At 37.6% G+C, this 24,457-nt stretch overlaps 1 pseudogene; it reads right to left on the bottom strand.

Moving 5' to 3' along the window:
• Positions 1-14,950: 14,950 nt before the first annotated feature.
• Positions 14,951-16,885, bottom strand: LOC110540016 (proliferating cell nuclear antigen-like; annotated as a pseudogene).
• Positions 16,886-24,457: the final 7,572 nt, after the last annotated feature.

Raw genomic sequence — 24,457 nt, 5'->3', positions numbered from 1 at the left:
TTTTGCAACTGTCTGTGAGACATGGCATTATTTTCCATAGCTGCAAAATCAGTATCCCTAGCCAAAAGCCTGGGGGGAAAAATAAGCCCAGTACTAGAGTGGGGGATTAGCATTAAGGGAGGATGTGCCAACATGCTCTGTCAGCTTATCATACATCGTCTCCCAAGAGAAGTGTGATGTCCAAGAAACAGATAGTAAAAGTTAAAAAAAAAAATTTAATGACATTTAACACAACTCTTGCAAAAATAGCAGTGTGTGATACGGCAGGAAGTGCAGAATCTCTTGTTGGAAATGCTGTACCCTTGGGAAGCTTTTCTGGATAGTCGTAGTTTACTTTCATATTCTGTTCCGTTCCAGGGCCTTTGCTATGCAATAAGATATTTCCATTTGTCATCAAAATGTTCTGTGGGATACGCTGCTTTCCAGTTTGCTTTTGCTTAATTTCACCCTATTACACAGAGCTAAAAAAGAAATTGACTATGTATTTTCATATCTGCATTTCCATTTAGAGCAGATCATGCATCTTTATGTCTTCCAACGCCTTATTCTTTTAGGATGTATGCTTTCTTCTGATTGAAAAGTATCCAGTCACTTATATTTTTCCCATATGGAGAGACAGAAGCAGACTAGCAGAGCTATGTGTGATCTTTCAAGTTGTGAGAGAGGCCACCGCCATTTCTGTATTCTAACAGATTGCTAACATTTTTTTTGTTGTTTATGAAAGTGACAACTTTCTGTATCTTTGCCACCTTTAGCTGTCCTTTATGCTTTTTATATTCACAGGATTTTTATAACCTAGTGATCTTGGGGAAGGAAATTTCTCAGTTCTACTAATAATTTCCCCATCACTTAATCTTCTAAAAACCTGTTTCTAATATTCCCAAAGTGTGTTCTTAAGTTATGAAATTGTGTAATTTTAAAGTGCCAAGTTGCTGAGGTACTTTAGAACATAATCTTGACTGCTACGGAAAAGCTTCTATGAAATGGTTCCATACGCCACACAAATCAAATAAAGACTATTTTAGCATAACTTTCTCTGAAGTTTCTACTTTTACTGAGATTATGGTTAAGATCTATGTGGCAGGACTTCGTGTTGGAAGCCAAAACGTCACACCATGTGACAGATCTCACATGGGAGGTTTATTGAGAGAGGGGATACAGAGGTGGCTTCTGGGTGAGGGTGGAGGGAAAGAGGGTGAGGAGAAGTGAACAGGTCCTTTTATAAGGGGCTGCAGCACATGCATGGGGTTGGGGGTCGGGGGTGGAAGAGGAGACACAACACACATAGTTCATGGTGACAGTGGGAAGGTGTCTAATCTTGATGGCTAATGATAATGTATCCTGGTATTGCTGAATCCCTGGAGCTGTCCGTGGAGGGTCCAGATTGCTAACAACTGTTGAAAAACAATTTTTAGGGTATGTGGATTTGATCTAGAACCTGCTGTTTTGTTTTAAATTAACTTGTAGTAAACCCTCATCCTTTCAATTTAGGACTTAAATTTACAGTTATGTCTGATCTAATGAGCAGTTTGACAACCTGGCTGGAAGACCATTTTGGAAAACTTGACTATAGATAATCAATGCAATTTATTTGTATGCCTAAATTGGTTCTGAAAAAAAAAAAAAAAACATAGACAATAACTTCCAGAAGGTTCCGAGCTTTCTCAGAGGCAATTTGTAGGTTCACATGATTGTGCCTCCTTCACTGATCCTCATTTCAGACAGAGGTGGATATATATGGCAAGGGTTCTGCTATGCTATTGTGCACTCAGGGTTTATTTCAAAGGAAATGAGGAGTCTTAGGTAGGTTCTCAACAGATGACATAAATGACATGAATCATCCTGGATGCTAGAGTGGGAAAAAGCCTTAAAAGATAAAAGTAGAAGGTAGGCAGATATCAAAAGTTGAGTTAGGAATTTGTCATGGACTACAGGTAAGAAGTGGAAAGGGCTGAAGAAAGAAAATGGGAATGTTTAAAAAGTGAATGGAGAATGGAATGTGAACCTATTTTGATGTTACAGACAATAGGAACTCTCAGTCTTGATCGCAACAAAGGACCATTTTGCCTCACTAGGTTATTGGAATGTATCTGGAGACATTCAGGGTAGCCATATGTTATGCCAGGATCACGAGACCCTTAGAGACTACCAGGAGACAACTTGATGCAAGAGCAAGAGAGCTTTATTATGAGAGTGATCGAACTCAGGACCCAAGTCTCACTGACACAGCAGTAGAGAAGTGGGACCCTGGGCGAGCAGGGGGTTTCCATGACAGCAAGAACAAGGGTTCGTGCCTTGATGTTACAGGATAGCCATAGAAGTGAGGTGCCCTTCTACATAATCACAATTGCCATTCTTCTAAACTACATATGGAACATTGGGGAGAATTTTTCCCAACCGATTCTCATTGATTATTGCCAGGGAGATTGTCTCTATTTTCTATCAAGTATTTATTCTGTGATATTTCCTGGAGGCTATTGCTAAGAGAGTTAACTTTGTTTTCTGCCAAGTGCACATTCCGAGATATTTCCTGGTACCTGAGTTCAGCTCCTGGTCAAGATGGCTCCTCATTTCAAAATGGAGTCACCCAGGCTAACTTAAACTCTTCACATAGAAGTAGGCTATTGGTATAGCAGATTAAGACAAGGACTGCTACCCAGCTTCTTACATTGCACAGGGCAATCTCCTTAAATTTTCAGCCATTAAGAGGTTGAAAATTATATTCATGATACCGTATGAGCATCATCCTGTGAGTTTCTGCCTATAACTTATAAAAGATCCCACTATGAAAATTGTGACACTGTGTTGAAACTATTATCCAAATGGTTACAGAAAAAGAAAAGCTAGCAAAATCCATCTTGCTGTAGACTCAATGCTTAATTTAGATGGATACCTACTCAAGGACTAATGAATAAATCTGTTTATAGCTGGTTTTACCTACTAACGAATCCAGAAGGATTCTGGATTCTGGCAACTAAAGTAAAGCCTTTGGCTTAGAAAACAGATGTCTATCCCCTTTAGCAGCCACTGAATACTATATTGTGAAAATTACTTCTGGTTCTCTTGTCTATGAGAACAATACAAGAGAAAATAAGAAGGAAAGTAGAAATTCTATTGTTTGTCATAGCAGGGGAATTTAAGACATACTTGCAATTTTATGGAATTGATTTAGAGTGGGCCAATCAAGAACTTCCAGGGTCTCACTCCCAGAAAATTAATCAAACTCTGGATATATGCCAAGTAACTGCAACTAGAAACCCTACCTAGGTAGGCATCCTTCTACTGTAGAAGCATTTGGTCTGAGAAAGTGATCAGAAAATATAATTGTAGACGATAGAACTACAAGGGTGAGAGCAGTCCACAAGGAATGTGGGTACTTTTATTTTCAATATCACACTAAGTAGGTCAAAGGCACAGGACTTCTGTCACATCTGAATATGCAATGAAATCATACAGGTCCTGCTTGTTATTCATACATTTATGATTGTGCCAGTTAGTTTTTGTCAACTTGACACAAACTAGAGTCACCTTAGAAGAATGAACTTTAATTGGGAACTTTCTTCATCAGATAGGCTTACAGACAAGTCTGCTGGGGAATTTTCTTGATTAACATTTGGTGTGGGAGAGCCCAGGGTTCTGTGGTGGTGCCATGGGCAGGTTGTCTTGCATAAATAAGCAAGCTGAGAAAGCCATGGAGAGCAAGACAGCAAGCAGCATTCCTCTTTAGCCTCTACTTCAGTTCCTGCCTCCTAGTCCCTGCCTTGAGTTCCTGCCTTGTTTCCCCTTATAATCTGGAATAAACTCTTTCCACCCTAAGTTGGTTTTGATCAGTCTTTTATCATAGCAACAGAGAAATTGAGCAGAACAATTATTGAGTCCCTATAAAAGTTTCAAGTGGAACGTAGATGATCTAAAGCCACTAAAAAAAAAAAACTAAAAAAGCTCCTTTTTGTTTGGCATTAGCTTTTCTCCTGTACATTATTTTAATGTGTTTGCCATTGTCTTAGAAGAAGGTATGACATGCTATGAATATCAGTTAAGCTATAAATCTTTTAAAGCTGCAGGTTTTCATGATAGTCATGTAACTAAAAGTAAAAAACAACTAAAGCCATTCCAAATATCCTTAAAAATAAAATTTTTGGAGGCACTCGATTGTTTTGTCAAGTTATCCCTCCTTATGAGCATAACACAAAAGTCAAATGAGAAAAGTTATGGAATCCCTATTGTTCTCTTCTAATAATTTTGCTAGTAAAGTTAATCCTTCAACAGCTTTGGTTTATTTCTCTGTTCATCCTAAATCCCCAAAATTAGCATAATCATATGCAAACTCTAACCTAGATGTTTTTAATTAGGACATAAATTAAGCTTCCTCTGATAATTTAGACTGGCATTTTAGCTTTTATTCTTCAATATAAAAATTAAGAAGGGAGTTGGAAAGATGCTCAGTAATTAAGAGCATGCATTGCTCTGGTAGAAAAGCTGGATTTAGTTCTCAGCACCCAAATGATGACTGATAACTTTTTGTAACCCTAGACCCAAAGCATCCAACACCTTCTTTTGGCCTCTCCTGGCATCTTGTCCACATAGAGTGAGCATACATGTAAGCAAAATAAGCATATGAATTCAATATAAATATATGCTTTAAAAGTAAATAAACCAACAAAATTTTCTGTTAAATATCCTTGTAACTTGACACTGTCTAGTTACTACAAGTAACTTTCATACAAGTCCAGTCCTTTTCTCAAAGTTATACTTACCCTCCATGACTTTTTAAGGTTCTAACACTCAAAAGACACCCAAACTAGAACAGCTTGTTTGTTTGTTTGTTTGTTTGGGGATTAAATATCAGCTGGGTCATTCATTTCTAAAGCTTCATTGAGCAAAAAACACTCAGTTGACTTAAAAATTCCTCAATAAATTAAAAACTCCTCCAGGAATTCCAGTTAGCCCAGGTGAGAACCCAAGCCTGTTTGAAAAACTTGAAAACTTGCTACCTAAATGGATGAATGGGCTGTCAGTAGTGGCATGCTCAATTCAAAGAAATTTCAAAGTGGCAAAAGAATTTGAAGCTGACTTTCCAACAATGTGTGCTCAGGCTTTAACTAACTCAAACTTGGTCTATATTTGAACCACCCTTCTGTTATTTAAACTCCTATGTTTTTCCAGAGCAGAGTTATCCTCCCTGGAACTTTATAGATTGATCTGGATACATAACCAGTTTATTCTGGGGTTCCGACCTTCTTTCCATCAATCCAGGTCCAGCTACAGGGAATCTATCTTCTACAGATTAGTGAACGTAGGCTGAGAAAGAATAAGTATGCCTCAAGGCCAAAATCTAATTACTGAAAGAGCTGAGATTTGAACCACAAAAACTTGATTTCAGAGCCCATCAAAGTCATCATTCTGCTCTCCTGACACTATAGATAGAGGCATATTCAGTAGGAACAGGAATGACACCAATATTCTAGCACACCAAGAGGGAAACTGAACAATGACAATTGCTTGATAAAATTGAATCATGCCAGAACAATTCATCAGGAAAAAACTTACCGATGCAAGATGAACAAATTTAAATTTTTTGAAACTCCTTTATTTTGTAAAAAACTGAATGCATTTATTTCACATTGATTTTCTTTTTTGTAGTAATTTAACTATAATTTATAAAAGACCTCATTGTGACAATTTAGGGAAACTGATTAAATATGAAAAAAAATGAACTACGATGTTGATTATGTACAAGTGAGGATCATACTGTCCAGTAAGACATATTTGAAATTATTTGTAATAGTGTTTTATCACCCTTATGTAGGTTTGTTCACAGTTACAAACTTGTAGTTGCTAATAAGTACTGCATTAATTAATAAGATCAAAAGACTCCCTTGAATCCAAAGAGATTGAATCTTATTTAAGGAAAGTAATGTGGTAGCACACGTCTGTCATCTCAGCACAGGGGAAGCTGAGGCAAGAAGAGCACGAGTTTGAGGTCAGCCTGAGCTGAATAGCAAGATGCCGTGTCAGAAAGGTGGCTCAACATTGAAAACTAAACAAAATTTCAGACAAGCAAGCTAACGCCCCTACTCTACTGATTTGTGCTCGGCCAAGCTCTTCCACTAGGACTCACACTGTGAGAGACCTGGAATCCTTGCCTTTCTGCATGTCCATGAACCATGAGCAATAAAGATAATGGTGCGCGGCCACTCTCTTTTAATGATAACACCTGTGCCAGTAAAACGTAATGTAAATGTCTCAGTAAACCAGAAAAACCAATGAACAAGCCTGGCCCGCCTTCTAATTCCTTTTAGCCATTCCTGCTCTACCGGGGGCTCATTTGTGTTGGCTCCTGATCATGTTACTCGAATACTCTAAGTCACTGCTTGTCCTTTTCCCTGGGGTCATGCACAGCCACATAAGAAAGCACGGCCATCAGTTCTTACATTAAACCCCTTTACAGTCAAACAATTGAGAAAAATTCCATCAAAAAGTGGAAAACTACTGTTTTTTTAAAAAAAATCAAACTATTATTTTATATAAAACTATATCAATTGTTTTTCCTTTATTGTATTGTTTTAAATGTCACCAAAAAGTCATATATAACATTCTTGTTCTCTGGATATTTTAGATGTGTTTTAATTTACTTAATTTTTATATTTCTGTTACGTTTTCCTTACCAAGTTTTTTTGTAACAGAACATGAAATAGCCTTTGTACTCTCAAAAATGGTTTCACTTAGCCACTCCCCCCAACCCCTTCCCACCTCTCTGTCTGTCTGTCTCCCCTGCCCCCTCATGTATGTGTGTATGTGTCTGTGTGAGCTGCAAAGCATGAGCTATTCTTTTGAACTATGGTAACAGGACAGCAGCACATGAATGGCTAAATTTTTAAGTTTTTCTATTATTGGGTATAAGAAAACAAGGCTTTTTCAAGTTGAGTCTAATATTTATGTTTTCCTTTGGCTGCTGTAAGGATGTCAAATGTCACTAAAAGCGATTTTCTGTTCTCTCTCTGTGTGTGTTTGCATGTGTCTGTCTGTCTGTCTGTTTTACTAGGGATTAAACCTAGAGTACTGTGAATTTGAGGCAAGCATTCTATTGCTGAAGTATATCTCCAGACTTCCTTTGATTTATATTTCCAACACAACTTCACTAAGTTGCTCAGGTTGATCTGGAACACATTCTGTAGCCTAGATCAACCTTGAGCTTCCAATCCTCTTGTGTCAACCTTGTGAGGAGCTGGAATAACAGAATTGTCACCGGATCAGCTCGGTAAGGCATTTTCAGAGTTTGTGCCCAGGAGGGTGTCTTTGGGGATGCTTTAGTCAACTTTCTGTTCCCTATAGCTGCTGAAGCAGAGGGTGTAGGAGCAGACCCAAGCAGCAGCGTGTACTTCCACACAGTCCTGGTGTCCATCGACATTTAAGTACCACTGTGTCATAGAGATATTTTAGCATCCCTGAGAGACGCTTTGCATGACTCCCATGACGTACCTAATAGGTGTGGATCCAATGATGAGTTATTTCTAACATTAGCTTGGCATAATTTTCTCCTGATGTGTGTACTTGTCTATAAAATTAAGATGGTACTGTGATGAAACACTAAATATGGACAAATGCAACCCTTAAGGGGCTGTGTCACTCTCTTCTCAGCAGGATAGTCTCACAGTGCCCAATTCTCCATGATGAGTGGTTTCTCAGGATGCTCATAAGTAACTCACAGAGCAAACAAGCAGAACACAAAGAAACCGCAGGGCATCCAGCTCTGCAGAGCTTTGCCTCAGGCAATGTTATCAGAGCATCTTGTTTCCCTCATCAATATGAGGTAAAAAGTTGACTATCTTTAGACATTGGAAGCAAGAGAAAAACAGGGAACAGGACAGGAGCCTACCACAGACTGCCTCTGAAAGACTTTACTGATTGAGTTATTAAAGCAGAGGCTGAGATTCATAGCCAAACTTTGGGCAGAGTACAGGAAATCTTATGAAAGAAGGGGGAGATAGAAAGACCTGGAGGGGACAGGAGCTCCAAAAGGACCAACAGAGCCATAAAAACTGAGGCTGGGGGCCCTGAAGAGAATAATATCCCAATCAAGGAGAGAACCTACAATCTTGGCTCAGATTTAGCCCATAGACTCAGTCTCCAAATGGGCTCCCTAGTAAGGGGAACAGGGGCTGTCTTTGGCATGGACTCAGTGGCTGGCTCTCTGATCACCTTCCCCTGGGGGATGCAGCCTTGCCAGTTCACAAGGAAGACAATACAACCAGTCCTGATAAGACCTTATTGGTTAGGGTCAGATAGAAGGGGAGGAGGACCCTCCCTATCAGTGGACTAGGGGAGAAGCATAGGGGGAGAAGAGGGAGGGAGGGTGAGATTGGAAGGAGACGAGGGAGGGGGCCACAGCTGGAATACAAATTAAATAAATAATAATAAATGATAATCAAAAGGAAAAAAAAGAAGTTGACTATCAAATGTGCCTTTAGTTCAAGCAGATCTACCACATCATGACCAAATTATAAAAGCAAAAATATTCTGGTTTCTGAAACCATAGGTATAATGTCCCAAGAATAAATTGTTTGACCTGAGAATTAAATGAGAAATATAGCCTATGTTTCACATTTAATAACTGAGCTATGAAAAACACTATATACATTTCTATTTTTCATGAAATATTCATGGATAATGACAGGTTTGCCAAAATTATGTAATCAGCCATGTCTAAATTGGTGCTGTTATAATTAATGTTCATCTGAAGATCCTCAGAGAGAAAGAGAAGATACAGCTCCAGTTTTGTAATGATCTCAGGTTATTCTCCTGACTGCTTTTCCAAACACCTAGGCTAACACCTATGTAAATCAGATAATGCTAATATGCGCATATTAATGAAGGTCAAGTTTTACTGTTCCCACAGGTCATCTAAAGAAAAAAACTCATTTCCTGCTCTAGACAATATTGTTATTAACAGAGTCTTATTCTTATGCATCCAGACAATACTAAGGAATAGAAACATCCTCTATCAATGCTTCTAAAACTTGATGGATCTTATTTTAGGATCCTCTTCATTGCTGTTTCTAATAGTTTTTCTTTCTATTGTCTTTCTTTTCTTTTCTTATTGGTTGTTTTGAGACAGGGTTTCTCTGTGTAGCCTTGGCTGTCCTGGACTCACTTTGTAGACCAAGCTGGCCTTGAACTTAAAGAGATCCGCCTGTCTGCCACCCGAGTGCTGGGATTACAGGCATGTGCCATCACGCCTGGTAGTAGTTTTTCTTAAGTGCTGTAAATAATCTGTGACGGTAGACAGTGTCTTGTTTTGGGCTCTAAAAACCTGTAGGGAAGGAATCACTTTTCTTTTGAACCATAGTTTCCACGCGTGTAAAAGAAAGATGGCCCCTTCTTCAATGTGGTCTGTCAAAAGTTCAATACAAGTCAGAAAGGAAGAGAGAAAAATAGTTATCATCAAGATCTAGGGAACCTGAAACCTTTCTACACTGTTGATAGGAATGTAGAATGGTACAGCCACCATAGAAAACAGTATGGCAGTTACTCAGAGAATTAATGGAGTTAGTACATTATTCATCAATTTCAAGCTATACCCAATTTTCTTTCTCAAAATGACACATAGACACCTGCATTCATTGCAGCATTATTTGCAATGGTCAATAGTTGGAAGCAATCCAACTGCCCATGGATAAATAAATCAATGTGGTATATGCATACCATGGGATATTACTCAGCAACTAAAAGGAAGAAATTTTTGACACATAATAAATCAATGGACCTTCAGAATGTCAGTTATTCCCTGTGAGACAAGCAAGTCACAAAAACACAAATCTGTGATTTCACTTATCTGAAGCAGCAAAAGTAATCAAAAAATCACACAGTATCACTGCTTGAAACAACAACAAAACAACAACAACAACTGAAAGATGAATACATTCGGTAACACCACAGCTATTTAATGTATATAACATTATATGTAACGAAATATCTATCCTCTAACTATAATTTTCCATTAATAAGCTAAATGGAAAGTAAAAATTGGAATGTTAGGAACTAGAGAAAATGGAAATTGAAACAATAGAATTCTATTCAATGCCTACAGAATTTTAGACTGAAAAGGCAGAAATGTTCTTGAGATAATGTAAAGGCAAAAAACAGAGTGAAATGTCTCTTTAAGGACTATTATGAGAGTTAATGCTATGTGTTCCACAACCATGAAAATAAAACTAATTTACACATGCAATAACACACTTAAAACATAGGATCCTGAATCTATTAAGTAACACCACAGCTATATATATGTAACATTATATGTAAAAATATGTAAAGACACAACTATCCTCTAACTATAATATTTTAAGACATAATAAAGGGATAGATCTATTACATACCTCGGTCTGGTTCTCATATTCAAACAACACAGTAAAGTTATAGAAAGGTTACAAACATGTTTCCAAATAAATTGACCTTAAATCCTGCACTGGAGACAAGGGTGAATGGAAAAGAGAATTCATAGTGAACTTAGAGCAAATAGCGCACTCCTGTGAAGAGAAAATATTCGAAGAGTAAGGGAGAAGGGCTTTCTGTGCTCGCTAGCATAGCATTCACAACAGTGCTGAGAACAGTGGTGAGGATACATGAGGGCATCTTCTGCCGTCCCATACTCTTTCTTTCCTTTGCTTGCCCCAGGAACCTTAGGTTTAAAATAATAACAATAAATGCAAAAACCAAGACAAAGCACCATCATTTCTTCTCAAACCCCAGGAGCAGCCGTGATCATCTATTCTCTGCGAAGTTCAGCGGAAAGCTATTTGGAAGTGATGATTTTGCTGGCTTTTCTTCTCCTCTTCTCTTGTGGTTTACATTGTAGACTAATGGCTGAAAATTATGTATTCTCTGAATGATTTCTATTTTAAAATAGTGTTTAAAACTCGGACACCAGATAAGCATAAACCAATGGCAAGAATCCTAAGCGCTTCTTTCTGTGGCAATAAAGAACTTAGTTAAGCAGTTTCCTCAGTATTTTTCAGTCGTCCCCAATAACCAGCTGCCCACTCGGCAGTGGGTGAAGCTAGTTTTGCTCTTTAATCTTATTCATGCAGTTTCCAATTCTCAGCTTAATAGCCAAGGCTCACTTCTGAGGGATGTGAGTCAGGAGAACGTCATAGCCAAAGTCTGAATCCAGAGTACGCCCAAGGGAAGAACGTGCAAGAAGCCCCCTGGTAAACAGCTTGCCCAGCGTGCGCAGTGGACAAGGCCCCGTGGGTCAGTCCCTGATAACAAAATTAATTAAGTAACCAAATACTACCTGCTAAACCCACATTGCACAGGATACTGTCGCTGGTGCCATGCTTATTTCTTCAGTATCCCTTCCGTATCCTCACTTCTCCTGAAAGCAGTAATAAATTGCAGAAAGAGAGAAGCGATGCATTGTAACACCACGGAGGTAGAGAGCAACCAGCCCTACTGGGAAAATTAATGGCTATTCTAAAACACACACAGAAAGAGAGAGAAAGAGACACAAGTCTGAGATAATCAGAACATTTTTCACCTTCAAGCTACCAAAAAGAAGAGAGGCCCTGAAAGGAATACCAACGGCAACAAGGTGGCTGAGGAGTCACACTACAGAACTCACAGCGTGACATGCAAGATTTAAATAAGGAGCAGGACTCATGGGGCAAAGTTTGTTTTCTTTTTTCTGACTTTTTTATATTTTTCTCCAAGGGGTGTTTTCTTCAAGTTGCTACACAGTTCACAAACCTCCAAGATTAACACACAGGACTGTCACTGAAGAGAGAGACTTTCATTCTCCACTGTAAAATTATGCCACATCTTTAACCCTTTAAAATAAAGTAATGACACACTTGACATAGCATTTCCAAAGTTGCTTAACTACAGAGTTTAGGCATTTTTCTTTTTTAGATGGCACTACTCTGTGTCTAAGTTATGTCATCGTCCTCAAACACTCCCAGAATGTGTACAAAAGTTTTTCCCAATATGACCACTGAATATTCTATTCTAGTTACTGGCTTTCATTGTATTTTTCTCACTCCTTGACTTTTAAAATGCCATCTGAGGTGTTGAGCAATTATATAATCAATACAATTTGTGAGAAAATACAGCAACTCAAAACTGTGACATAAATAAAAAACAAAACCTAATATCTGCCCAGAAGAAAATTCTACATTACAAAAATCTTTACCTGGATATATTTGAAATATCTCAACTGTTATTGGAATAGTAGTAAACTGACATGAAAAATATTTGAATTATTCCAATTGGGGAAAAAGAAAACTGGGGGGAAAACAGTAATAGTTTCAAGATATGTGGGATTGATATAAACTATATTCCTAAAGATAAAACCCTCACCAAAATTTATCCCTGACATAGATGAGGAGAGTAAGATGTTAGTTGTCCATTGATAAACACAGAAGGATAGAAATGTTTCTAACTTTTGAAGTTTTTTTGTTTGATTTGAGCCTTGGGCTTTCAGTGTTATTATACTTTTTTTTTTTTTTTTTTTTTTTTTGCCTTTCCATTTTCTCTGCATTTAAACCGAATGCAAGGAAATTGACATGATAGAGACCTCAAACTTAAAATAAAATGCAAATGAACAAAGGAAATAGAGATGACTAATTAATCAGAGTTATCTTTTCAAATAAGACATTGTGTAGATGGTAAACTAGCATGTTCGTTCAAATAGATAAAACAGTAAGGTTCCGTGGCTTGTCTTCTTTATCACAACAGAAAGGTTCTGTGACTGGTGTGCTTTACCATAACAGAAAGGTTCTGTGGCTGGTCTGCTTTACCATAACAGAAGGGTTCTGTGGCTTGTCTGCTTTACCATAACAGAAAGGTTCTGTGGCTTGTCTGCTTTACCATAACAGAAGGGTTCTGTGGCTTCTCTGCTTTACCATAACAGAAAGGTTCTGTGGCTTGTCTGCTTTACCATAACAGAAGGGTTCCATGGCTGAGATAGGAAGATCATGAGTTCAAGGCCAGATCGGGTGACACAGTAAGATTGTATAATACAAATTAATTAATTAAAACGAATCAATTAGGTTTCATTTAAATAAGTTGCCAGGGCAGCGTGAGCTTCCATAACTGAAAAAAAAAAAATTGTTGAAACTTCTGATGAGGTTGACAAATCAATGCTGCTTCTTCAGGCAATTTTTGACTTAGAGAAAAAAACAGACTGGTAATTCATAGCTGAAATTTCCCCGCTCCTCTCTGTACCTGTCCATGTAAGTGGACACACCTTCATATCCATGGAAAAGTCTCAGATTTGTGGCCTGACTGGGCTATATAAGGTAGAAAAAAAAAAGGACGAATTCCAGTAGATAGGATAATTTTTAAACAATCTATGCATTTAAATGAGAGAATAAGGAGAGAGGTGGGAAGGATGAACAAACCACAAATGTGACTCCAACTCTCAGACTGGGCTCTGGTTTAAACGAATCAATCCCCTGATTTTATTTTATTTCATATTTTGCACTTCAGTTGTTATCTGCCTCAAGATTCCACATATACACCCAAATCTTGCAGTTTAGAATGTATTATTGAATGAGTAACGTATTATCCATTACACTTATGTGTTAGTTTTTTAGTGTCCCGATTACATCCAACTTAAATTAACTGTGCTTTTGATTCTGAGCTCCAGCTGTGAACCTAGGGCCTACCTTAAAAGATTGTTTGAGTAACAGAAGGCCATAAAGAGAGGTTTTAGATACAGAGTTCTGTGATCTGTGTAAGAAGTACCCAGTGAGAAAAATACGCCCATTTCTTCTCTTTCTTCTTCCCTTACTTCTCCTTTTCTTCAAATTCTGAAAAACTAGTCTGCATTCTTTGCTCTCTCATGTTTAAATCACCCACAGTCAACCACCTTCTCAAATTACTAAGTGAAACATTCTAGAAATAAAATATTCGGAAATTTCCCATCATTGTGAAGGATGTGATGAAATCTCACACCAGTCTTCTTCGTCTTGCCTAAGGTGAAGCATTGCTGTCCACCTTATCATGGTGGTCTGCTGGGAATAAACACAGTACAGTCAGGGCTCAGTAACAGACACACGTTCAGCCTCTGCGAGGATGTTCGCATGTGTCCTCCATGGTGAACGGGGCATTACTGCACTCTATGTCAGTTATATATAATGACCTAAGTAAACACGGGTGACGTGTTCTTTTCTGAAATCTAGTTTCTTCCCCTTAAGGCTCCTCACCATCTCTAGTAGCCTACACATAAAACCCATTAGTCCTACCCAAAGCAAGTTGGGAGAAACAGCCACCGAAGCATGTAAATCAGAAATGTATTTTGTCAGTTGTCAAACGTATACCGAAAAGGATGAAATTACAAGCCACAGAGCCACGCCTGACAAATATCAGCTGGCTGATTCTTTAGACAAGAGGAAAATGTAAGCTGGGAAAATGGGGTTGGGCAGACATGAATTTCTGGGACTTGTGGCTGAACATTGAAGAAGGTGACTGAGAAGCGAGAAAGAAGAGTAAAGGGTTGGCTGAGGATGAGGAGCACTGAAGAAAGTAAAAAATGTGGACATGACTAATAGGAAATAGCAAAAGCAGAGTACCCTTCTCCTTACAAAATTCTTAGAAAAACAGTCATTTCTTTCATAGGCCCCTTTGTTTGTTTAGTTTGGATTTGGTACTTGTTTGTTTGTTTGTTCCTTTGTTTGTGTTTGCAATTTGTTGTAATGTGCTTATAGCTTAAACCATTCAAAGGGGGTACTGTAGGCTGAGATTTTTTTTTAACAAATCTACTTTCTTTAGGGCTCTTAAAGACTTCTATCTCCCTTTCAACCCACTGAGCAGAAGTAGGGGAGACAGAAGGTTGTAAAGAAAGAGGGCTGTAGACCTTTTAAGAAGTACAAACTTGGTGACCAGAAAGACATTCTGGCATCTCAGAAACAGTCCTCGAAGGCTTTGTTTTTGCAGACTTTATCAATGCCTAAGACCCTTCATCTTTCATCTTGGGAGCCAAATGACACTTGCAGTGTCCCCTGTCAGCAGTTTTACACTCTACAACACGAGGTGCAGCTGAAGCATACCGAGACAAAATAGTGGCTTTTGTGAAAAAATTCAGGTACCTCAGTGCAAAAGTTACCTGAACTTGCTCATTTATCTCTATGGCCACAGCTTCCTATTCTTGGTCAACATGACTTGTTTGTGACCATTTAATGTTTCCAAGCTTTCCACCTGCAGAAAACGTCACCCTGTCCTTTGCCCAGAATATTTCAACAAAACTCTAATATGACTGAGGTTTTGGCATATAGGTGCAAATTCGCCAGAAGACATGTTACAGCTGTGCACCTGTTCTGGGATACCAAGTTGTTCAGTGTATAAGTCCATTAATTTCATTTCACAGCCTGAAAGTTCCTCTAGATGTTGGTGCTTCAAATCCTAGTGCTAAGGTACCCTCATTACCTTCAGCCTTTAATGTAACGATGTCTGCACTCTCAGCACATTTTGTTTTTTTGGATATGTTGACAAGGTTCACACGCATGGTCAGGCTGTGGTCCCGGCAGTACACAATGAAGCCTTCAGAGCGCAGGGTGAGCTGGGCCAAGGAGATGTAAGACATTTCCATTCTCCGCAGGTTAACACCGCAGGGCTGACGTCCCAGCTGGCCTCATTGATGAAGTCCTTGAGCACCACCTGCACTTTCCTAAGAATGGAGCCCTGGACCAGGCTGGCATTCCTCAAACATGGTGGCAGAATCAGAATGAGCACTATAGACTTGCAGGAGCAAAGTCTGGCTGCTAAGGGCTCAGGGTCAGGATGTGAAAGCCACAATAAGGACACAGAGCAGATGACCCATGGACGTTAATTAAAAAAATATGACTGCACACGTGTTACTGGAACTGCAGCAAAACAACCTAAAACGAAAAAAGATCTGCTGTTTGTGCAATCTGAAGCTGAACCAGGGTTATTGCAGATTTGAAACATGAAAAACAACAGTGACATGATTCAAACAGTTCTGTGAGAAAAGCACAATTCTGGCACTAGAAAAACCACTCATTTTATGTGAGAGCTTAATATCCTACATAAAATGCAATAGACCTAGCACCTGCTCCTAAGACAGGGATCAAGAGAAATTGATATTGGACAGTTACATGTAAATGGCACTTGGCAAACAGAAAACCAGAGTTAATGCAGATGTGCTGTAGCTAGTAACTTGATACTGCAATAAAAAAAAATTACATTTTAAAAAATGTAGACATGTAAAGAAAACCAAAAGCTGTGGAATAGAATTTTGAAGTTAGTTTTTGAAAATCAGAAATTTCCCAAACAATCTGGATCTGGAAGTGCTAAAAACAACTGGTAGACGAACAGGGTCGTTTTTAGTGTTCTTCATAGGATGTTAAAATCTACCTGCGCTGACTTATTATGTAAAGTACAATAAAGAGAATGCCTCAAGACGGCATTGATGTTGCTCAATTCCTTAGTAAAACTCCATCCTGTACAGAATGGAGCATGACAGCCCAGCATCTAAAAAAGAAGCCGTGATTCAGAAAGCGAGCAAGGAGGGTGCTATGTGCAAGGGTTTGGAAGGAGGAAAGAGAAGGAGGAAATGGTGTAATCATATTACAACCTCAACCAAATAAAATAAATTGTTTTAAAAATAAATTTTAAAAGTAGTAAAATTGATGAAGACCAATGTTTGTTTTTCTTCACAATGAGTGAGATTGAGCTCAAAGGTGGCACAGGTTGATTAACTTTTCAGGACAACGCTTTCCTTCAGTCCTTCCCTCAGGAGAGTTCCATCGTCATTTGATCCCCAGATTGAAAGGAACATATATACAATTGCAGAATTCGTCGATAAAAACACAACATTATGACAATAAGTGAATATAGACAAGTTCAAATTACCTCTCTGAACCATGTTCCAAACATCAAGTTGAACTGGATTACATGAGACTTTCAGGGTTTAAACCAGGAATTTTTAATGCAGCATTAAAATAGTATGGATTTTTAGTTAAAATTTTCTTATGAGAAACTCCAAAGTTCAGAAATAATCAAAGTATCAGAACATATTATATACAAGTATGAAAATGCCATATTAAACACTATGTACATAATTGATATATGCATGTCAATGTATGCTAGCAAATAATATTACTAAAGTCCCAAGGAGTCAAAAACAACCAAAATAAAATAAACACCTAAATACCAGGATAGTCTTGATCTTACTTCATTCTCACAGTTATCATTAAATGTACGTTATGTTGATACCTTTATATTTCTGATCTACTCACCTAAATTTCCCTTAAAAAAAAAGTTTTGTCTCTTTTAACCTCAAATAAAAGCATTAAATATATTGATTTCACTTCAAATTTTCTACTTTCCTTTAATCTATGCTTGGATTTATTTTTTAAAAAAATCACTTTTTTTTTTTTACTGACTTTACTCACAAGGAATAGCTTTACATAGAATTACATTTATAATAATTCAAGGCTGTAAGTACCTTAAGCTTTCATTCTCTTCTGATCATTATGGGGGTTAGAGAGAGTGGAGAACTGTTTTTCCTAAGACTAGTTAAACTGAATTTAAAGAATATGACAGTGTGACCTCCTTGTTCACTGATTCATACGTTTATTCTGAGTCAAACATTTGAATTTAGAAAATTTTATGACTGATGTCACTTTACCTTAGGCAAATCAATCAATTCAAATTAAGATAGCAATATAATTTTTTTTTGTAATTAAACCTTAAACACAAATATGTCAGGCCAGTACAAAAATAAAGTACATCCAAAGTAAACGTACCCTGAATATGTTTGTTAAGGGATTGAGGTAATTATCCAATATTCTGATAACATTGCTTTATACTTGCATAAATATGCTAGATACAAGTGTTATTCATTTTTACTTTTTTCCTAAGCAAAAATTTTTTAAAAATCAATATGTATTCTCAGTCCCATGCCCTGAAAGCTAGCATGTTTAAAAATAGCCTGTTAATTGCTGGGTACATGTATTTTTTAGATTGCCTTTCATTTCTTTTCATTTAGCAATTATCTCATCAAGGTGCGTGCGGCAAATGATTGTTTGAGAAAATAATCAAGTTTTGTGAGAACAGATTTCATGTTTAATGCTTTCCTTTATCCTCTGGGGTGAAATTAAACACCACACACAGAGAAATCATTTAAGTATTGTTTCTAAAGCAGTAAAATCCAAAACTAAAGTTTTTCAAATCCTAGTAAGAAATAGCATAAAATATCAAAATGCATGGATGAAATTCCATCTTTCTAATGAAAACATTCTGTGAGCTGTAAAGAGCTAATCTGTATTCAGAAGTACAGTTTAATAGATAGGGCTCTTGGCTAATAAATGGCTATGCCACCAGGAAGCTTCTGTTTTAAAATATACCTATGGAACTCATATCAGAGAACACTCGTGCATATTTGATGGGGATGGATGGCCTAGGTAGGTAAATTCTTCTGTAGGACAATTTCAGTTAGTGCTAACAGGACATGAAGGATAAGGAGGTTGTCTGAGGCATCAAGCCAACTGCCTGGGTATGTAGGATCTCAGATGTTTCATTACACCACAGAGTGCACGAGGGCACATGGAGAGGAGCACACACAGAGGGGCAGGGTGGTATGCTCTGGAGCCCATCGGCTGTTGCCATGGAGGCTGGCAATGACGGCATATGGGGGAAAAAACAGAAGGACGTGAAAGGAGAAGACTGTGCCGCATATTCTGAGAAAGAAACCTGTGAAATGCCTGCTTTTCGTTGGTCATCACTATGGAGACAGCCTTTAAAGGCCTGAAATGGAAATCATCTTAGGTACACACAAACATACACACACACCTCACAGAGATAAGCATCAGCATAAAGATATTTGACATTAATTTCATAAGCTGTTTTCAGGATCCCTTAGCAACCTATTTCAAGAAAAGTCCCCCCTGGATACACAGAAAATGTTCACAATATTTAGCATTCTTTCTTCTAACTCTGGTATTCATTTCAATAAAATCATCTCGTTCAACCAGTTTTCTGTCTAGGTTGCACAGCATTGTTATTTCAACCAACATCAGTGGTTTCCATGAACAAAACAGTGTTTCAAATTGTTAATGCAATATTCTGCTACCTACAGAGTACTTAAGAGCTGTGACACTCCGGTGTTAGACAGGTAGGTATATTTCAGGTTATTGTTATGCTCTGGGTCAATGTTTTGCATGATGCAAACAAGGTTCCCCTGGTAACCCATTATAGGAAAGAAGCAGGTGCACTTACTCATGAGGCATAAAGTTAGTATTTGTTTTTAAAATCTCCTTCTGCCTCCTTGCACAAAATAGCAGTTTCCCCAACTCAGTTACTAACATAACAATCATTTTTTGAATATATTTCAGTTCTTCATTTGTCCTAATAGCCTGCTACAGATGTAAAGGTTAGGTTTACAAAACATTTTATCTCAAGATAAAATGATACTGAGAAGGGAAAATCTAAAGTTTCAGGCTAGACTGAGATAACAAGTTCCAGGACAACAGAGGATACATAGCAAGGCCTTCTTCTTAATTTAAAAAAAAAGTAAATGAAGCAGAGAATTATCCCATTTTTAAAACTGTGGAACAAGCTGGGCCTAGTGGCCAATGCCTTCAATCCCAGCAGAGACAAGCTGATCTCTGAGTTTGAGGCCAGCCTGATCTACAAAATGAGTTCTAAGACAGCCAGGACTATGTAGAGAAACCCTCTCTCAAAAAAGAAAGAAAGAAAGAAAGAAAGAAAGAAAGAAAGAAAGAAAGAAAGAAAGAAAGAAAGAAAGAAAAGAAAAAGAAAAGGAAAAAAGAAAAACAACAAAACAAAACAAAAAACCAAATGAACAAACAAACAAAAATTGTGGAAGAGGGCCAAAAGGTCTGCAGGAACCAGAGAAACAGGTTCTTACAGACTGCCTAAACATGAGCAGAACAAGAATGACACTAATGGACATGTCAAAGAGGACAGGGAAAGGAACAAGGCTGCAACCATACACAAAGAACTATAGCAACTAAGGAATGCTGAGAGCAGAAAAAATAGTCTTCTAGGAGGAGCACATCGATTGACTATTCAAGACCAAATGGTCAGCCCTGAAAACACACATATAAGTTAAGATTATACAGGTCAAAAAGGTTATATATAGAAATATAGGTATATACACATATGCATAAAATAACAATTAATAAGGAAAAGGCCATGAATTTGAAAGAGTGCAAGGAAGGTATATGGGTAAGTAGGAAGTGAGGAGAGGGATTGGAGACGTGATGTAATTACAATCTCAAAAACTAAAAGTAATAATTTAAAAAATGCTAGAAAACTTGTTCTAAGGAATGGAGCGTATATATTGTAGGAATATATAAAAAAACATTGCGCTCAGAATCTGAATGTTTATCATCATAAGTTTTTACTCACTAAGAAACCAACAGTTCCTACATGGGCTAAGTGTAAGGATTTTTTATTTTGTGACATTAATTTATTAGGTAACGTAAAGGAGAAAGGTAGATGTTTTCAGTTTATTGACATTACAGATGGAAAGAAATTATCCCTGAGCCTGAACTCTTTGGGAGGCGTGGAACAGGTATCATGTTTCTGTGAGAAACCACAGTTTTCCCTTTTTTGAATCAGGAACCTCGCTAGCCCAAATAAGGAGGCTTAACGGAGAGGGAAGGGAGAGTTGTGGATGACAAAATTGTAATCAACTCCTGACAACTTATTCTTTAAAATAAGAGTGTCTACAGCCAAGGCAGGCACAGCCGTTCACTGCAACACTGAAACTATTAATATTGTTATATACGTTGTGAATCTCAAGCCAACCTACCCTTTAAACCTCACTTGTTGAGCTTCGGCCAAAGGGAAGAAACATGTCTTCAATCTGGATGCTAACGACAGAAAGGTCAAAATAAGGGCAGATTCTGTGCCAACTCACACAACCAAACATGCACCCTTCTGTCTTCCAGATGTCAGAGCCAAACAAGTGACAGCCATAGCATCCCAAATGAATCCTCCTCCTGAGTCCGAACGCCCTGGAATCCAGATTTTTCTCTGCTAGGAGTCAGGCTCACATTTCACAAGGTTACGGTTCCGTCTATACACGTTGGAAAGCAATCCTGGACTCAGTGTTTCCTAACACTTGAGAAACACATCTGCCACAGGCTGCTCTCCTATGGGATGATAGGTGAGAGGAACAACGGCTTCAAAAACCTAGGCTGGATCTTACGAGGAAAGCAGAGAGGATGCCTCGGGGGCTCTCTAAAATGTCTCACGGGGACTGTCTCTTTAACATTTAAAATTCGAAATTCCACCTTGAAGCATGACCGATTTAAATATTATTTAAGCAGAAGAATAAATCTGATACAATGCAAGTATAAAGTATCATTGCTGACCCACAGCTTTTATACCGGTTTGGCCTGAAATTTTAGCAGTGTGCAGAATGAGTTACAAAGTTTCACTTGAAGAATGAATTTCACTTTAAAGATTTACTGCAAATATTAACGGCACTGATAATGATAATAGCTTGAAATGTAAATTTCAAGTTGTTTGAAAAGTATGAAGATATCACAGAGAGTATTTGCATTTCCCAGTCGCTGATTAAAAACAAAAAAAATAAAACTGAGCATGGGCACGGGTGCCATGTGGAGAGGACATGCAAGAGCATCACCAAGGCTTTGCTGCCAGCCCAACACACTCGGTCTCAAAGGAGCAAGGCAAAGAATAATAGAACTGGTCAGTTAGCATCCGCCCCTGGTCTCGTGCGTACATGCGCATGAATGTGCGTGAGTGTGTGTGTGAGCGCATGCGTGTATGTGAATTAAAGAACAACTCTCGGGAGTCAGCTCTCTCCTTTCACAGTGGGATCCGCAGAGTGAGATCAGGTACAAGTGAGATTGCTGAGCATGCTCACTAGCCTACAATGTTTTCTTAATTCAGAGTTTCTGGAAAACAAGTAGTTTTCCTGCATTCATTTCTTAAATTTCTTTAATTTAAACTTTTTATTTTATTCCTGAAAGATGTCTATCTAAAAAAAAAAAAAAAAACAGAAGTATAACTTCATATACAGAGAGAGAAGGGTGATCTTTGATGAGATTCTAAAAGTTCGTTGTAACTTAAAATTTTCATTAAGTAAAAATGCATGTAATATACTTAACTTGCTGAACACAGTTTAGCTCAGCCTGTCTTCAGAATGCTCTAAATAATTACATAAAGTACAGTTTGGCAAAGTACAGGCTTCTAGCAGAAGCCTATTTTATTTCTTAAAAACCGTGATTGTCCTGTGTACCTTATTGAAAACTATACTGAAAATGAAAAGTAGAATAGTTTTATGGGTACTTTCCTGCCATTGTGAAACTCACAATTCCTGCCTCCAACCATATTTGGAGGACATTTTATGTTCCAAGAATACCAAAAAAATGTCTTCCATTTGTTTAGTGGAAAAGTTACAGTTCTTCTGCATTCAGTAAATGCGTTGACAGTCTTTTATTTCCTATGCAAATTCTCTTTTGCTTTCAAGCCTTTTTCTCTTCAAATTTCTCGTGTGAAATTCTTAGGGCCTTCTACTAGTACATCCACTTATGATCACGTCTCTAGCTCAGTGTTAAATGGATTTTACTACAGCAAAATCAATGCACTGAAACCCAAATTGACGTCATCATCCCCATTTAGACGTTTGTGTATATTATTTATATATGTACAAACATCACATTGACTATATATGTGTTTGTACATTATTATAATAAATTGCATATATATTATGGAAATATATGATTTACAGACATGTATGCATATATGCACATGTTATCTCCTTTTTTGCATTATAAAAGATAGTTTGTGCTGGGCACAGCGGCGTGGTGCATATGCCTATAAGCCCAGAGCTTGGAGAGGCAGAGGCTCTCTTTGTGAGTTTGCTCAGCCTGGTCTACAGCTATCTCGGAAAACAAAACAAAACAGAAACAACAACAACAAAAAAGACAGTTTGTATAGTTTGTAAAGCACCGGGAGTATTAAAAAAACTGTTTTCCATGGGCTCAAGAGTCAAGAGAGCTTACTGCTCTTGCTGAGGGCTACAGTAAAATTGGCTGGAACCTGTCATTGACAACTCACACTACCAATTTTAGGAGATTCCCACTCCTCTGGCCTGCTGCAACTGCACTTTTGTGGTGCATACGTGCGTGTGCACACACACACACACACACAATTACAATCGCAAATAATGCAAATGAATTTTCTGTGATGCTAATATTATTAAAAATCAATTCCATATATTTCCCAGCATATTTGTTCTAGACATGTTTTAGCATTATAAACATTTTTGTTTCTATAATTTCAAAGGTGTCGTATTTCGCTACATATTGATGCCAGATTAATTTCCCTAATCCTAGGTATCTATGAAAGTCTCTTAATTATATGACGTTTTAAAAATGGGTATCTTTTGGATTAGGTCTTGATTAAAGCCTCCTAAACACTTGAAAGAGCACACATATTTTTTTTAAGTCTACTGATGCTTAGTTAACATTTTTTGGTCTGAAAGACATTACATTAAGGATAAGAATACTTATTTCTTTTCAACTGAAAGATATTGAATGTTATTTTTAATCATGCAATTATTTATTAACTTATGTTAACAATCAGATAGATGTTTTTAATTTTCAGCTTTTTGATTACTACTGAAACCTCCACAGGTTCTCAGAAAATTTTCATTTAATATATTTATGGATCACCTGTGTCCTTTGCCTATTGGCCTTTGGCACCTATTCTTAATGTTTCCTTTAATATTGTGTAAATGCCCTAAATCTGAGTAATGCTAATCAGGCATCACAACGGGACCAAAATATATTGTATGAATTAATTTTTCAATTTAAAACACTAGCAAACCACACAAAATCTGTGTTTCTACATTATTGATTATTTTTATCCCAAATCATATTCGAGATGCTGCTACTGTGTGTTTCAGTTATATATGCCTGATGCTTTCTGGCAATTGGCAATGAACTTACATGGGACTGCAACCAAATAAATGGGTGACTCCACAGTACAGTCTTAAAAATCTGGGGACTCTCATGCTACCCAAAAAATGCAGGGATTTTACATCTAGCAAATATGTACAAAGCCTATTCCCTGTTAGAACCATTAAAACCAGGGCTTAGAAGACTTTGTTAAAACTCAGCTTAGTCCATGAAGACATGGGATTCTTAGAAATGTCTCACTATTGTTAAATATTCCTGGTTGAATTTTAAAACTTTACGTTGACATTTTCTTGTTGGCTTTATATGAAGCATTTTAGTCCTGTCTCTGAAAAACAACCTCAAGGTTATTTTGGCATCTCATAAATGCAGTCTCATTTCTCTTTCTGCACATCTCACTTTTTACTTTCATAGGCTAGTTCCTTTTTCTTTCCCCAAGTCTCGGTGAAATGTAACATTTCCTAATAGGGAGGTCTACTTATTTTTCTACACACATGAGATATGATTAAAACTGAACT

This window comes from Meriones unguiculatus, chromosome 21 (genome assembly GCF_030254825.1).
Source record: "Meriones unguiculatus strain TT.TT164.6M chromosome 21, Bangor_MerUng_6.1, whole genome shotgun sequence".
Classification (NCBI taxonomy): domain Eukaryota; kingdom Metazoa; phylum Chordata; class Mammalia; order Rodentia; family Muridae; genus Meriones; species Meriones unguiculatus.
The sequence above is the reverse complement of the archived record's forward strand: the minus strand, read 5'-3'. Positions and strand labels throughout refer to the sequence as shown.